This window comes from Hordeum vulgare, chromosome 3H (assembly GCF_904849725.1).
Source record: "Hordeum vulgare subsp. vulgare chromosome 3H, MorexV3_pseudomolecules_assembly, whole genome shotgun sequence".
NCBI classification, from domain to species: domain Eukaryota; kingdom Viridiplantae; phylum Streptophyta; class Magnoliopsida; order Poales; family Poaceae; genus Hordeum; species Hordeum vulgare.
The window spans coordinates 611783865-611800382 of NC_058520.1; the positions used below are offsets into that span (position 1 = coordinate 611783865).

Here is a 16518-nt window from a genome sequence, read left to right on the forward strand (position 1 = left end):
ATTACAGTACAAGATTAGCCAAACACACTAGCCACATGACGATATTGCAAGGCTAGCTAAAGGTAAACCAGAGACCACCAAGTCCAAGATGCAGCTGCACATAAACACTGAGAAAACACACAACCATGAGTGTTGAGTGTTTCAGGGGGAAAATATCCAGTGATACCAACGCTCACATGCTCACATGCTCACATGCTATAAAGTTGAAACATTCAAATTTAAACATTCCAAAAAAATCTAAAACAAAAATCATAGATCTTCTTAACACATATTTCGACAAACGATGAAAATTTCAGATCAAATTCGAAATAAACATGGAGAACCAAAAAAGACAAATTCAGATGTGAAATAGTGTCATTCCAGCTTGTGTCTTCTTTTGACACTATTCATGACGGATTTCTCTTCTTTTTCCTCGGCATATATTTCGAATTTTGATCTGAAGTTTTTACGGGTTATCTAAACATGTGCTGTGAGCACCCATGGTTTTTCTTCGGAAGTTTTGGAAATATTTAAATTAGAAATTTTTAAATCGGTAGCCTGGTATCACCTGATAGGTCCTGTACATGGATGCTTTGTCTGACTGGAACAATTAGTAGTAAAAAAACTAAAGTATTAAAAACTGCATTAATTTTACGTGTAGATAGAAAATACCATGGTTTTAATATAACAACATTTTTTGCAGTATTCACAATGTAGAGAAACTGTTTGATTACGCCACATATAACTGCAATTTAGATTGAGCAAGTACACGGGAAGAAGATAACAACGTCCCACCCCTTCTTTTCGCCTTCTCTGTTTTTTAAAAAGAGGTCTGGGGTTCTTTTTTTTTATGCAGAGGAAAAACCACAGTTTTTTCAATACTGCAGTTTTAAAATCACAATTCTTAGAGGCAACCAAACACCTCATTGTAAATAAAACTATGATAATCTCCAAAACTGCAGTATTCTAAAAATACTACGAAATTTTTTTGTTATCAAACAGGGCCTAAGGGTCACAGCTGCAAAAATCTGAGCCCCACAGAATTGTCCCAAATATTGCTAACCTGAAAGCAGAGTGGACACTTGCTCTGTTTCCTACAATAAAACATGAAAATTAACTCCTGACTAAACTGTGCTCAAAATGGGACTACTGACGAACAAAACGCCGAATGCCATTTGCTCTTACATTACAAAGAGAGTAGCAGCTCACACATGCAGTCGGTGATACAGTGAGTACTGAAATCACACTGAAGGAGATATATAAAAGCTCATCATCTATCTGAGTTACATACAGCTAGTGTGTTCGAAATCAAAACCAGAGAACGCACATAACATAACTTGGTGCATTCCTTGGACAGGAAAATACAGTGTCCTAATAATTAAATTAAGTGTCACATAATTCTTTACTCATAAACAAAAGCACGGCAACACATATTCTACCGTTCTGAAAATACAGTGACATAATAATTAAAATATATTCCAGGCTGTATGCGCGGAAACAGTTCTGCCGTGCACCATCAACACCAGGAAATAGATCCTGCTGCTGATTGTTTGTACCTTCCCATTGTGATGGTGTGACCTCCCCATGGTGATGGTGTTGCGTCTTGACAGCTCGCTAATCTCTGCGAAAGGCATTTCTCCATGTCTTGGGCTTCAGCAGGGTAGGCTCTGTTCACAAATGATGTCACAACAAATTTATAAGTTTACACTGGCAAAGCTCGAGGAACGAAGAATTTACATCATGCTGTTACCATTATCTGTGATGACTACTTGATTACCAATGTTGTACTCTCTAGTGCAGTATAGTACTTACTAATTACCAAGTGTACACGTGTATGTAACATGCATGTTTGCTGTTACACTGAAAAGGAAGAAAATCAAGACCCTCTTCCTTTAAATTACGTTCTAGTAGTACCTAGCTAGCAGGTTAGAGACTTTGGATCCAAACCGAGTTGTAGTATATATATCTGCTAGGATTCTGAATTTGTTGTTGAAATATGACGAGCTAAAAGAGATGGATATTGTACCTTGATAGCGGGCATCTAGATCTTTCTCCTCAATGCTGCTTAGATGCTGCCGCAGGCCTGCAGGGAGCCTCTTTATACCAGGACAGTTTCGAATCCTTAGATACTTGAGAGATGCGTATGATTGCGGACCATCGGGTAGGGATGACATGGTTTTGCAATCCGAGATGTCGAGGCTCTCCAGTGATGGAAACTCTCCCGAGTGAGATTCCACTAATCTAAACTCGCAGCACTCAGAAACTGCAACTATCTTGAGGGATGGGGGGAGATCCAGGACCACTGTTAGGCTGTCACACCTTTCTATGACTATCTCTTCTAAACATGGAACGGGAAAATGTTTCACCCTGGTTATGGCTGATGATGATAACACCTCGGAATGTACAGGTGATTGAAGAATTGATACTGCTGACTCTCCCTGCTGCAGACTCCTGCTGAATATGGACTTGAGCTTATTGCAATCCATAATTCCCATTATCCTCAGGGATACAGGGAGTTTAAAGATTTCTACCATGCTTCCACAATCAGTTATCCAGAGATACTCAAGATGTGGCAGGAGCTGACTCGACGGTTCTGATACTGTTGATGGCTCAGCTGCAGCAGTATGTGCGTATCCAACCAATTGTTTGCAGAAAAAAATCTCTAGACTCCTCAAGGATACCAAGCTTTGGAACTCTTTCTCTGGCCAGTGGACAAGGGCAGCACAATCTGTAATGATCAACTGCTGAAGCTGTTTAAAACATGCACATAGCTCAGTTACACCCGACTTGAAGCCAGTTAACTGCAGATCTGCCAGGGGGAAATCATGATGATTCCATTTTCCCCTGGCGTTCACCACTTGTGTATAACTATGATCAGCTACCGCTGCCGAGGTTGTTTCCGTGTCTTTACGGTTCTGCAGATTCAGATTGGTCAGTGAAGTCAAATATCTAGCTACCCACAGGAATAGTTCTTCTTCGCCTCCTTCAAAGTCTAATCGAGTCAGCTTTGGTGCTTTAGCTTTCATTGTCAGCTTTGGACAATCTATAACACACATCTTCTCAAGCTGAGGAAATATTATCTCTTCATTTTGTTCCTCATTTGTTATTTCCCACAATCCTTCCAGACATTCCAGACCTCGTAGTGTAAGCACCTTCAGATTTGGAAAAGTGATGGAGGTATCACAACTAAATAACCATCGCAGTTTTTTACAATCGGAAAGATGGATCTCAACCATGTTTCGGGACATAACCATCCACGTTGGAAAGGTGGTGCCTCCATAGGATTCTATCCTTATAGCCTGCAACCCATTATGAGGTTTCAGACCCTCAAGCACTGTTACATCATCACTAGAACTAATAGTCCATCTTAATGTCAGTTCTAGGAGCTCCTTTTTTTTTTTCGAGATTTGCGTCTTCTGCATCTTTTTTTGTTACATTCTCTAGTTGATGTAACTCTAGCTGACCACCAAGGTTTAACTGCTGCAACTCTCTAACACTACTGCACTCAGACCCAGCAGGACCTACTATAAAACATGTAAGTGTCTGTAGGGATATGAGTTTTTGTAGGTCACCAGGCATGCTCTTCATATTTGGACAACCATGGGTGTAGAGGTGACGAAGTGCAGTCATATACTTCATTTGCCTTGGAAGCCGACAAAGTTGTTCGCAGTCAGAGATGTTCAGTGTTTGCAGGTTGTATAGAATGCTGATATCTTCAGGAAGTGCTTCAATACCACTACTTGAGAGATCAAGGTACCTTAGGTGATGCAGATGCTTTGATTTCAAAGAAAATGACCTGCTCGATGTGTGGAGCTGTAATGCTTTCAGAGAGCTGTATTTTGACAAATTATGCAATGACTCTGTCACATAACGATTGAACAGAAGTGTCTGGATAGCCGGAGATCTTTTTTCCAGAGAATCATTCAAAATACTTGCTGGTTTTTCACAAGGCAAAAGTAAGTGACGAGCTGTATCTGAAAGCCACTCTACCTTGCCTGGTTTCTCAGGTGCAAGAGCACATTCTTTTTCCATTGTAGATAGTGCAACATCATGCATCAGGTCGTGAATTTTACATCTATGTTTGGAATAATTTTCCCTCCCCCATCTCTCGATGAATGAGACTCGGACTTGCTCCACATCCACAAAGAATGACCTTGAGGCCAGCTCGCTGAAGATCCATTTGCCAATGGTTTCAGCACGGACTTCTTTTTGGTCCTGAATAAAGCCGTGTGCAATCCATAGTTTGATCAGCTTGTCCACATTAATCTCATAATCCTTGGGAAACACGGCACAGAAAGAAAAGCACTGCTTCATCTGCGACGACAAGTCATTATAGCTGAGCTTGAGTATTGGTAATATTCCAGACTCCTCAGTGCAAATGTTACTTACGGTTGCTATAGCCTTCCACTCTTCTTCGCTTGTCTTTGTACGCAGTACAGAACCCAGTGCTGTTGCGGCCAATGGAGATCCACGACATCTTTTCACAATCTCAGCAACCACTAGTTCGGCAGGCCTTTTTTTTTCCTTCTGCAAAGTGAATGCTCTTGTCTCGATAATTTCCTTTATGAAGTCATCTTCCAACTCTGAGAGATCATAGGGTTTCACTGAACCCATTATTTCTGCAACTCCTTTATCACGAGTAGTTGTCAGAACCACACTACCCTTGCCACCATGTGTAAGGCGAGTCTTGAGCTTTTGCCACTTATGGTTATCTCGGTTCCAGACGTCATCCAATACAAGGAGATACCTACGCCCGCTTAGTGCATCTTGAAGCCTATCCAGTGGCCTTTTCTTGGAAGCTGATTCACCTGTACTTCTGTTTGGAGTTGCTTCTTCAACAATAGTGCTAGCCAGGGAATCCACATCAAAGCTGTCAGAGACACAAACCCATATCAACAACTCAAAATGCTTGTGAACTTCAGGTTCATTGTAAATGAGCTGCGCTAAGGTGGTCTTGCCTAGCCCCCCTACTCCAACAATGGGAAAAACCATGAGACTTTCATTGCTACCGTGACCAAGTAGTGTAGCAACAATGTTTTTAGTATCTTGGTCTCTCGATCTGCTGATTATTGTCTTTGGATCGAAGATAACATGATCCGTCTGCCTCCACTGCATGGATGCCGGTGCTTGGTGCTGATATTTAAACTCAAAGGTGTTCATCTCAGCCACAAGGACCTCAATGGCCTGCACGATCCTGCACAGTTTCTTCCCCATTTTGTCACGGAACACAAAACGGTTGTGAGTGGGAAAGAGCTTCACTGCATCGAATCCGAGCTTGCTATAGTGCCCGTTCTTCTTGGCCTCGCGTCGGAGTGCCTCGTAATTGAACTCGTCGAAGACCTCGTTTGCCTCGTAGGCCACCCTCTTGACTTCTTCCAGCCAGGCCATGGCACCATCTCTGTGGGACGCCGCCTGCTCGGCGTCGGCAATGACGTCCAGTATGGCACGGAGCTTGCGCTTGAGCACTCTGTGCTGCTCTTCCATTCCCTGCATCACCTTGTACTTGTCCAGAAGGTAGCTGGACGCCTTCTGCTTCACAATGGACAGCAGCGGCCCAACCACCATGGTGGCCACCAGCTCTGCCATCGGACTGCTCAGAGGCTCAGAGCTCGCAGATGCACACACGGAACCACAACTGCAGAAACACACACAGGGCAGAGAAGATAATGGTGGTGTGAGCAAGCTAGATCTTCAGGTAAATATGCCTCTCTCAGGAGAATTGGAAAAAAAATGTGAGTACCTTAGCACTCCCCACGGTGAGATCCTTGGCGCTGAACCTGGAGAGGGGGGCAGAGAGAACACGGGGAATCAGAGCTGCATTTTGGCCATTTACTGGATGTTTGTGTGGATCAATTGGTTTTGACAGATAGGGGCTTTATAGCAAACAAATGGTCGGTGTTAATTGTTGCGCTTAAGCTAAACCTATGACGTTAACAAGAATAGAGGGAAGAGAGTATACCTGGTGTTGTCGAAGACAAGTGGGACCGAAACGGCAATAATATCCAAGACAGTGAACCTCAACCTCGATACCAGCGTTCTCCCAAGCGACCAAACTTCAGAGATCTGCTGGGCAAACCAGAAAGATAATTTACAGTTTACAGACTATAATTAGCACATGGCTGAACGTTCCAGTTAACATCAGCGAAGACACGCAATTCATAGGATGTGAGAGATCCACAAGAGCAGACTAAGAAAGACAATTTTTTTTTTACCAGGACGACGGGTTGCAGTCACCCGTACTGGCGCAGGAGCTAGCTGGACACCTTTCCTTCACAATGGATGGCACTACCTCTGCTGTTGGAACGCTCAGAGCTACCAACACGAGTAGAACACAGGAAAACACAATTGCAATCCAGGGTGGAGAAGAGAATGATTGTATGAACTAGCTTGAGGTACAGATGATAGTTTCTGAGGAAAAATGGAAGCCAATGCGAGTATTGAATTGTTGGGGAACAAGTGGTTCTGTACCTACTAGTGTTCTTTTTCGACGATTAGGTTGCCTAATTACAATTATAAATAAACTACCCCCTCCAGCCGGCAGTAGCTCAGCATCAGGACAACATTGTTACTTGGTCGGCATAAAGTAATAGGGGGACAGCTAACTCAACCTTGTGACATAGCACGTTGCCGGCTGAGGCATCTTTATATCTTAACTAGAGGATGCCCCAAAGGATGCCAGTTTGTCATACATTGAACAACAGTTCAAAGCAGATATGAGGCTGGAGTTGAAACACTTTTATGGGAAATTCGTGCTTAATGTGGTTGCCCCCGGTGTGTGTATCATCCTCGAGCAGATTTTGGAGGAGAAGTACCAGTGTTTTCTTGCGGGAGCTAGAGGTTGTCGTAGCTTGCTTTGCCCACCTACTAGTGTCCTGGTCGAGGTCGTTTTACAGTCAGCGGCGCACTTATGTTGTGTTCCTTAGACGTGTGTGTGTTCTGTTTTTTCCTTCTTAATGCAATGATACGCAGCTCTCCTGCACACTCCAGAAAAACAAAGAGACAAACTGTAAGCACACAAAAGAGAAGAAATGAAATACAGGACCATCACCTGTGACTAGAAAAGAGTTCCAAACATGACACATGAGTGAACAAATAGCTCTCTTTGTTTGATTAGCTGTCTACATTTTGCATTAGCATCTCCTTCGTTGTTAATTCTGTACTATAAGTTTTTAATAGTTAAAAAGGGTAGACCCAAATTAAGATATGTGATGATACTTGATAGTGCAAAATATTTGAGAAGTATGCTTACGACAAAAAAAAAAGAACTAAATATATATTCGCAGTATGGCTGTTTTTCAGGTCTTCAGTGTCCAATTGAAGAAAGAAGTGCCTCACTATGCATACAACAGGATCTGGTCCAATACAACTGAATTCTTCAATCTCTGTCACCTAAAACCAGAACATGAAAATAACCAAAAAGGAGAATATTCATAGATGACAAAATTAATTGTTTGTCAGTTTAAAAGGAAGCATATACACATATAGGCTTAATGCTTATATGTGTGAAAACCTCGTTCTCAGCTTGATGCCAAGACCGGCGATGGCGGCACTCTTTTGTCTCGTTACCTTCTCGAAGGCATCACTGTGGAGAAGCTCCAGACCTCTATCTGCTACCTCCGGGGAAAATCCTAGATCAGTAGATCAGATGACAATGTCGCATTGGCGTCGTTTCCTCCTTGGGGGCGTCATTCTTGGAGGCGTACAAGGGATCGAGGGACCAGTGGGCGGCTTCTTTGGTGGAGTGGTGCTTTATCTTACCCATTGATGGCGGCGGATCTCGACGGCGTGGTGCAGTGGAGACTCGGTGCCCGATGTGCGGAGATGGACTCGCGCAGGAGGAGGTAGTTGTCTGGCGTCATGGTGATGTCGATGGCAGAGTGGCCAGACAAGGTAGTAACCTCAGTATTTGCTTTAAAGACGGACCTGTGGAAGATGGTGACGACGACACATGTGAGTGTGTCAGACCGGTTTGTGCCCCAGACCCGATATGTGGCTCGGCTGGGGCTTTCGACTTTTGATGTTAGGCTTAGGTGAGTGGTCTGGGTATTTGGCCCAGCTAGCACCCCTTCATCATATTGATAGAGAAAACGACAGATGTTGCCAAGATGATAGAATCAGGCATATTGTTGTAATACTTTGTAAAGACCTCGAAAATAATCAATAAAGTGGCCGCATGAGGCCGGGGGTCATCCTCCTTTTCTAATATCTAGTTCCGCACATCTCTCATTCATTCTAGTTTCAATACTATTATCATACTTGATTATTATTTTGATTGAACTATATTCTCGTAAAGTACCGCTTGACGCAGAAGCCGAGAATAATTTAAGTGGATAGTACGTTTGCGGGAATTGGCGGGATTCTTTGTTGAGCATGTCATACCTACAGACGGAGAATATTATCCGAATTTCAGTAGCGATGTTGGTAATAGATAGATATATATTTTAGCTAGGTTAGGGATCGCAGGAGATGATTGTATATATGCACGAACGTGTACTATATGTAATAGCGTCGAATAGATATACGGAAACTTGTTGTTCGACCAAACATAGAGAAAAATATGTCATTTCTCTTTACGTTCATGACGATGTCGTTTAACATTTTTTTAATTGCTATATGTACGTACTAGCTAGCATCTAGTTGGCACCGGTCGAGAACACCAACAGGCATAAAGAAAAAAATGATGGACAAAAAAAAAGGGAAAACACAATATGAAACCCTAAACCCTCAAAACCCCTAAACCTCTCCTTAAAAAAATAAACCCTGCGCCTGGCTGCTGCTGACGCGCGACCGCCTTTTAGTCCCGGTCGGTTTTACCAACCGAAACTAAAGGTCCTCCTGCCCTCGCGTCCCACAACGGCCACGTGGAGCACCTTTAGGCCCGGTTCGTGACCCAAGCAAGACTAAAAGTTTGGGCGGGACTAAAGGCTCTCTGAAACCAGGACTAATGACCCGTTTCCATTAGTGTCACCTACCACCGGGCTACCGCTTAAGTCTTCAGTTTCATATGTGAATCACCCTATGTTTCGTAAGTTCATAAAAACCCATCTAATGACGAACTGGTGGCTCCTACAGATTATAAACTAAGGCGTTGCTTGGTCAGCTAGAACAGAATGGTGGTATGAGCTAGCCAGGAGTGCAAGTATTGAATTGTTTGGGGGGGGGGGGGGGGGGGGCAAGTGGATGCATTTGGTACTTCACCTACTTCTTTAACCAATCGTGTCATTCTTGCAATAGCTGATGAGCACTACTGGTTTGGTATTCTTTTTAGATGATTAGATGGCCTAAATAGAAATAAGCTACACCTTGGCAGTAGCTCAGCACCAGGACGGCATGGTTGACGTACAGTAATAGGGACAGCTGACTGAACCTTCTTGGCATAGCACGTTGCCGGCAGGGGCATCTTTGTTTCTTAATTAACTAGATGATGCCCCGAAGGATGCTACAAAAGGTTTGACGTACATTGCAAAAGTTCAATAGCCAATGAAACGGCTCCAAACTGTAGCCGAAATTATTACTCTCAAAAGCTTTATGGCTCAACCAGCAATAGATTCCAAAAATCATATTTAATATCAAGATTCCAGTGAAATTATCATTTACGAGACACTTTTAAGGGGAATTCGAAATCAAGTTTGCAGAGAAAAAACGATGTCACAGGCAGAGCCACAAAGAGACAAAGTGCAAACAGACAAAAGAGATGAAATCGAATAGCTCTTTGGAGAACAAAAAGGATAACTGGATTATCATCTTCATAGTAAAAAAGAGGTCCTCCTACTTAGTTCCACACAAGGGAGCACATCAATGAGAGAGATAGAAGATGTAGGGACCAGAAGACGAACTCACAACAACACGCCAATTACCTTTATTCCATTGGTTTCTATAAGAAAAATGCAATGTGTTTAGAACTCATGTTACAATAGTGTCACTTTGTTTGTTAGTTCTCTACATTTTGCATCAGCACCTCTTTGTTAGTTATGTACTGTAAGTACTTGTGCTTGAAGGTTATAAACACAATTGCAGTACAAAGTGGAGAAGAGAATGGTGGTATGAGCTAGCTAGACCTGCAGATTCTTGCTTAGGAAAATGGGAGCCCGTATGAGCATTGAATTGTCGGGTTGCAAGTTTGGTACGTACTTTACTTCTTCAACCAATCATGTCCAGTCTTGCAATAACTCAGAATCGGGATATAACATTCATTTGAGATAATTAGGTTGCCTAATTGGAAATAAACTAGTCCTTTCAGCGGGGAGTAGGCCAGCACCGGGGCGGCTTTGTTACTTGGGTGACGTAAAGCAATAGGGACAGGTAACTGAACCTTCTGACATAACAAATTACCGGCTTGGGCATCCTAATTTCTTAACTACCCCCTCCGTTCCTAAATATAAGTCTTTTTGAAGATTTTATTAGGAGACTACATACGAAACAAAATGAATGGATCTACTCTCTAAAATATGTCTATATACATCCGTATGTAGTCTTTTAGTGGAACCTCTAAAAAGACTTATATTTAGGAACGGAGGGAGTAGATGATGCCCCACGGCATGCCACAAAAGGTTTGTCATAGCTAGGTTGATCAATAGTGCGATAAATATGTGCATCCAATACAGCTTTAGTCAAATAGCCTTGTGGAGAACAAAAATGATAACTGGATTAGTAACTGGACCAATACAGCTGAAGTCTTGAGAATGTGCCAGTGCCACGTAGAACAAGAAGATGGAAGTAACCAAAAAAGGAGAAGATTCAGAGATGACAAAAATTATTTTTTTGTCAGTTTAAAAGGAAGCATATACATATAAAGACACAAAATCAGCAAATGCACTTGCTACATGAAGTTATGAAAACCGTTGAATCAGTGACGGTAATACTCGAGACCAGCAAAGCCATGTCTTGCAGAAATTAGGTGGGACATTCCATCAAACAACATATGTGCAGAAAGGAGTTTGAGTCTACGGGTTTGGCTTGAGTCACCTTTACTGTCGGTCAAAGCAGAAAAATTCATGGATCTGGTTGAAGAACCACCACTGCATGATGTACTTGACGCAATCTAGCACCAGTAGTACAATTAAATTAATGCTGTAAGAAAACACAGTACTAGGGGTAGATGTTAGTGTCCTGAGCATTACCCCCAACTCGATCGGGGAGTTGCTGACCGGCGAGCCAGTCAGCTCTGCCTGGGGCTGCCCCGGTGGAGCGGCAGTGGCGCACTGATCTAGACGCCCCCCAATCCGTCGGCTCACCCATCCACGCGCGCTGTGGCCTGCGGAGAGACGCATCGGCATCGTAGTGGTGCAGGCAGCGGAGGAGGTCTATCCATCCCGACGTGAGGGAGGAGATTGAGGCGGCGTCAGGAGGAAGCGGACGGACCAAGCCGGATTGGAGGGTGACGGGGCCGAATGCGGCGGCGGCGGCGGCCGCCGTAGAGCGACCCGGTCCGCCGGTGTGGCTCGGTCAGTTCGACCACGGCGCTCCTTTTCTGTTTTTTGGCACAAGAAAACTGAGCATTGTACAGCCCTTGATCTCCATCGCCACCACCGTCAGTTAATGGATACCCCTTCATTTCTTTTCTCACAACCAATCAAATATATTTTTTTCATCAAAATTTATTTTATTGAAGCTGGAGCTAGATAAAAGCCAAACATTATCTTCATAGTGATATAGCTTCTGTATGAAACTGCTTCAAAACGAATTTCATAAAGTAAAGCTGATTTTAATGAAATGGAGTAGTCCTAAACATGCCCTTAAAAGGTACACCTTCAATTGAGGTCTTCAATTAAAATTGAGTCCTCCGTTCTTTACAGTGTCAATAATTTCTCAAAGCTCTCTTATTCAAAAAAATTATACATTATGTTTCCTAATTTTTAAGGCATCACAATTGATTAAGGCCTTCAATTTTCAATTAGGTCACCCGATTTTGATCGGGTTAACAATTTTTTAAGGAGCATTCTCACTCAATTCTTTTAAATCACAATATTTTTTAAATTTTGAAGCTCTTCAATTTAGAATTAGGTCACCCGACTTTGACTGGGTCAACATTTTTTTATGGACCACTCTCATTCAATTCTTTTAATTCATAATTTTTTTTTAAGTTTGAAGCTCTTAAATTTAATTGAGGTATTCAGTTTTTGATTTGATTTACAATTTTTACATGGTCAACGACTTTTTAAATCAATCCCGTGCACCCTCCCATCACCTAAAAAAAGCAGTGGCACCATGTGATACGGTAGCACCAATATACTCAAGCAACCAGCGACAAGGAAATTTCCACATATAAATATATGTTAGTTAGCGGATAACACAGAATCACATCACGAAAGGCTCATCATTTTGGAATTTAATATATCCATTTTCAAATTCTGCTTACATGTTCATAAAGTATTTATGTTTAAAAAAATAGTATTTCCAAAACTGTCCGTGTTTTCGCTGGAGTGAATAGGCTGCTACAGCAGACCAACATCGTAAAATAGAACGTCCGCTATACTCATTGGCCCCAACCTCTCTATGGTCCGTGCATGGGCATGCCCGCTCAGACGAGCCACTATGCGGCAACCTACATTTGCCGTAAAGAGCGTCAAATAGGAGGTCAGGCACCAAGGCAAATCTAAAGACGCTTTGCTTTTGTTGGACCATTTGTGACATATGGGTAACTCAAGAAGGTCGTAGAGGAAGCCCGGGGCCTCATGAAGTAGCAAGGCCTGGCCATCCGGGCCATCACCGACCTACCCCCACCTCCCCGACACTCGGACTACCCCATGTTGGGCACCTCCACCTGGTCCTCATCCTCCGGCGATGAGATCCGTCGTGATTCCTGTTGGGGAACGTCGCATGGGAAACAAAAATTTTCCTACGCGCACGAAGACCTATCATGGTGATGTCCATCTACGAGAGGGGATGAGTGATCTACTTACCCTTGTAGACCGTACAACACAAGCGTTAGTGAACACGGTTGATATAGTGGAACGTCCTCACGTTCCTCGATCCGCCCCGCGAACAATCCCGCGATCAGTCCCACGATCTAGTACCGAACGGACGGCACCTCCGCGTTCAGCACACGTACAGCTCGACGATGATCTCGGCCTTCTTGATCCAGCAAGAGAGACGGAGAGGTAGAAGAGTTCTCCGGCAGCGTGGCGGCGCTCCGGAGGTTGGTGATGACCTTGTCTCAGCAGGGCTCCACCCGAGCTCCGCAGAAACGCGATCTAGAGGAAAAACCGTGGAGGTATGTGGTCGGGCTGCCGTGGAAAAGTCGCCTCAAATCAGCCCTAAAACCTCCGTATATATAGGTGGGAGGGAGGGGACCTTGCCGAGTCCCAAGGGGGTCGGCCGAGTCCAAGGGGGAAGGCTCCCCCCCCCAAACCGAGTTGGACTTGGTTTGGTGGGTGGGAGTCCTTCCTTCCCTTCCCACCTCCCCTTTTTTTTTTCTTTTCTCTTTGATTTTCTTTCCTAGGCGCATAGGGCCTTTTTGGGCTGCCCCACCAGCCCACTAAGGGCTGGTGCGCCACCCTCAAGGCCTATGGGCTTCCCCGGGGTGGGTTGCCCCCCCCCGGTGAACTCCTGGAACCCATTCGTCATTCCCGGTAACTCCGAAAACCTTCCGGTAATCAAATGAGGTCATCCTATATATCAATCTTCGTTTCTGGACCATTCCGTAAACCCTCGTGACGTCCGTGATCTCATCCGGGACTCTGAACAACATTCGGTAACCAACCATATAACTCAAATACGCATAAAACAACGTCGAACCTTAAGTGTGCAGACCCTGCGGGTTCGAGAACTATGTAGACATGACCCGAGAGACTCCTCGGTCAATATCCAATAGCGGGACCTGGATGCCCATATTGGATCCTACATATTCTACGAAGATCTTATCGTTTGAACCTCAGTGTCAAGGATTCATATAATCCCGTATGTCATTCCCTTTGTCCTTCGGTATGTTACTTGCCCGAGATTCGATCGTCAGCATCCGCATACCTATTTCAATCTCGTTTACCGGCAAGTCTATTTACTCGTTCCGTAATACAAGATCCCGCAACTTACACTAAGTCACATTGCTTGCAAGGCTTGTGTGTGATGTTGTATTACCGAGTGGGCCCCGAGATACCTCTCCGTCACACGGAGTGACAAATCCCAGTCTTGATTCATACTAACTCAACTAACACCTTCGGAGATACCTGTAGAGCATCTTTATAGTCACCCAGTTACGTTGCGACGTTTGATACACACAAAGCATTCCTCCGGTGTCAGTGAATTATATGATCTCAAGGTCATAGGAATAAATACTTGACACGCAGAAAACAGTAGCAACAAAATGACACGATCAACATGCTCCATCTATTAGTTTGGGTCTAGTCCATCACGTGATTCTCCTAATGACGTGATCCAGTTATCAAGCAACAACACCTTGTTCATAATCAGAAGACACTGACTATCTTTGATCAACTGGCTAGCCAACTAGAGGCTTGCTAGGGACGGTGTTTTGTCTATGTATCCACACATGTAAATGAGTCTTCATTCAATACAATTATAGCATGGATAATAAACGATTATCTTGATACAGGAATTATAATAGTAACTATATTTATTATTGCCTCTAGGGCATAATTCCAACAGTCTCCCACTTGCACTAGAGTCAATAATCTAGCCCTCACATCATTATGCGAATTACATTGTAATAAATCTAACACCCATACAGTTCTGGTGTTGATCATGCTTTGCCCGTGAAAGAGGTTTAGTCAGCGGGTCTGCTACATTCAGATCCGTGTGCACTTTGCATATATTTACGTCCTCTCCTTCGATGTAGTCGCGGATGAGGTTGAAGCGTCGTTTGATGTGTCTGGACTTCTTGTGAAACCGAGGTTCCTTTGCTAGGGCAATGGCACCCGTGTTGTCACAGAACAAGGTTATTGGATTCAGTGCGCTTGGCACCACTCCAAGATCCGTCATGAATTGCTTCATCCAGACACCCTCCTTAGCTGCCTCCGAGGCAGCCATGTACTCTGCTTCACATGTAGAATCTGCTACGACGCTCTGCTTGGAACTGCACCAGCTTACCGCACCCCCATTAAGAATAAATACGTATCCGGTTTGCGACTTAGAGTCGTCCGGATCTGTGTCAAAGCTTGCATCGACGTAACCTTTTACGGTGAGCTCTTCGTCACCTCCATACACGAGAAACATCTCCTTAGTCCTTTTCAGGTACTTCAGGATATTCTTGACCGCCGTCCAGTGATCCACTCCTGGATTACTCTGGAACCTACCTGCCATACTTATGGCCAGGCTAACATCCGGTCTAGTGCATAGCATTGCATACATGATAGAACCTATGGCTGAAGCATAGGGGACGGAGCGCATATGCTCTCTATCTTCATCAGTTGCTGGGCACTGAGTCTTACTCAATCTCGTACCTTGTAAAACTGGCAAGAACCCTTTCTTGGACTGTTCCATTTTGAACCTCTTCAAAACTTTATCAAGGTATGTGCTTTGTGAAAATCCTATCAGGCGTTTTGATCTATCCCTATAGATCTTAATGCCTAGAATGTAAGCAGCTTCTCCTAGGTCCTTCATAGAGAAACTTTTATTCAAGTAATCTTTTATGCTCTCCAAAAACTCCACGTTGTTTCCAATCAGCAATATGTCATCCACATATAATATTAGAAACGCCACAGAGCTCCCACTCACTTTCTTGTAAATACAAGATTCTCCAACCACTTGTATAAACCCAAATGCTTTGGTCACCTCATCAAAGCACTTGTTCCAACTCCGAGATGCTTGCACCAATCCATAAATGGATCGCTGGAGCTTGCACACCTTGTTAGCATTCTTAGGATCGACAAAACCTTCGGGTTGTATCATATACAACTCTTCCTTAAGGAAACCGTTAAGGAACGCCGTTTTGACATCCATCTGCCAGATTTCATAATCGAAAAATGCAGCTATTGCTAACATGATTCTGACGGACTTAAGCATCGCTACGGGTGAGAATGTCTCATCGTAGTCAACTCCTTGAACTTGTGAAAAACCCTTTGCCACAAGTCGAGCTTTATAAACGGTCACATTGCCGTCAGCGTCCGTCTTCCTCTTAAAGATCCATTTGTTCTGAATAGCCTTGCGGCCCTCAGGTAGTACTTCCAAAGTCCACACTTTGTTCTCATACATGGATCCTATCTCGGACTTCATGGCTTCTAGCCATTTGTTGGAATCTGGGCCCACCATTGCTTCTTCATAATTTGCACGTTCATTGTTGTCTAACAACATGATTGACAAGACGGGATTACCATACCACTCTGGAGTAGTACGTGGTCTCGTCGACCTGCGTGGTTCGATAGAAACTTGAACCGGAGTTTCATGATCATTATCATTAACTTCCTCCTCAACTGACGTCGCAACAACAGAGGGTTCCCCTTGTCCTGCGCCACCATCCTGAGGGATGAGAGGTTCGACAACCTCGTCAAGTTCTATCTTCCTCCCACTCAATTCTCTCGAGAGAAACTCCTTCTCGAGAAAAGCTCCGTTTTTAGGAACAAACACTTTGCCCTCGGATTTGAG

The 16518-nt window shown here is 43.8% G+C and overlaps 1 pseudogene; it reads right to left on the reverse strand.

Moving 5' to 3' along the window:
- Positions 1-1212: 1212 nt before the first annotated feature.
- On the reverse strand, positions 1213-11468 carry LOC123445653 (annotated as a pseudogene).
- Between the last annotated feature and the right edge of the window lie 5050 nt (positions 11469-16518).